Raw genomic sequence first — 1,730 nt, forward strand, 5'->3', positions numbered from 1 at the left:
GGTGGAAATTTCATGTCATTAGCACCTCTAGTAATGTATTTACTGAGAAAAATGCTGACGTGTTCAATGCTTATTTTACCTGCTGTATTTATCAGCTGAGCAAGATCTTTGCCTAAAACTAGTTTTAACTGAGTCAAACTGCTCGCAAAGCTTCTGATGAATGGATTTTAGCCACGACTGATTRAATTTTGCTGTTTGATTAAGGATGGCTGCCAAGCCAATCAGCAATAGCCAACACAACAATGACCCAGGCAGATTTAATGTGGARCTCAAATTTGATGCAGTAGCTGAGAATCTCTGACATCTCACAGCATCATAACCTTACTGTCAAGGTGTGTTGAAAATAGTTTTGTTATTTTTAACATCAGAGGACCTCATTCCAAAATGCTGACCTAAAGGTTGTGGTGTGACGTACACACTTGGGGCAAAATTTTGATAACCCCTCATTTATGAAGAAAAACACACAGTGGTCACAGAAAAAAAACTAGAATCTGACAAAAGTAATAATGAATAAAAATGAACAAATGAAAGTCAGACATTGCTTTTCAGCCATACTTCAACAGAATGTCTTTAAAAATAGAAGTCCTGAAACAGGCCTGGACAGAAATGATTGTAACCCTTAATATAACATTTTGTTGCACAACCTTTTCAGGCGATCGCTGCCTGAACCTGTCAGACTTCTGCAGCTCTCAGCAGTTGGTCTTCTCCTCATGAGCAAACTGCTGTTGTCTCAGGTTTGAATGATGCCTTTTCCAGACATGTTTCAGCTCTTTCCAAAGATTCTCAATAAGATTTAGGTCAGGATCAGAACAGTCTAGTGTTATCATAGCCATTCTTGGGTGTTTTTAGTTGTGTTTTGGGTCATTATCCTGTTGTAAGACCCATGAGCTGTGACTAAAACCAAGCTTTCTGACACTGGGCAGCATATTTCTCTATGCCTTGATAGTCTTGAGTCTTTTCAGGACGCACCGTGTCAGATGCAGCCAAGCAGTCCCAGAACATAACAGACCTCCATGTTTCACAGTAGGACAGTGTTCTTTTCTCCAAATGCTTCCATTTTCTCTCTGTGAACAAAGAGCTAATGTGTCTTGCCAAAAAGTTAAWTTTTTGTTTCATCTGTCCAAAGGACATTCTCCTAGAAGCTTTGTGGCTTKTCAACATGTAGTTTGGCAAATTGCAGTCTGGCTTTTTTATGATTTGATGATGATGATGATGATGGTGCAATCTGACACTGATGTTCCTTGAGCTTGATGTTCACCTTTAATCTCTTTAGAAGTTTTTCTGGGCTCTTTTGTTATCTTTTATAGTACCTGTATCTTTGAATTTTCCTCCAACATCCATGTCCAGGGAGGTTGGCTACAGTCCCATGGATCATAAACTTCTGAATAAATTGTGCAGCTGTAGTCACAGGAACATCAAGCTGCTAAGAGATGATCTTATAACCTTTACCTTTAACATGCTTGTCTATAATTTTCTTTCTAATCTACTGAGACAGCTCTTTCCTTGGCTTCCTCTGGTCCATGTTGAGTGTGGTCCACATTATGTCACCAAAATGCACAGTGAGTATCTGTGGCCCTATATACAGGCCAACTGACTGATTACAAGATTGTAGACACCTGTGATGATAATTAGTGGACACACCTTGGTTTAACTTGAAGCTTTGGTCACATTATTTTCAGGGGTACCATCATTTCTGTCCAGGCCTGTTTCATGGCTTCATATATATATAT

The sequence above is a fragment of the Austrofundulus limnaeus genome, unplaced genomic scaffold (assembly GCF_001266775.1).
Source record: "Austrofundulus limnaeus strain Quisiro unplaced genomic scaffold, Austrofundulus_limnaeus-1.0 Scaffold174, whole genome shotgun sequence".
Classification (NCBI taxonomy): Eukaryota; Metazoa; Chordata; class Actinopteri; order Cyprinodontiformes; family Rivulidae; genus Austrofundulus; species Austrofundulus limnaeus.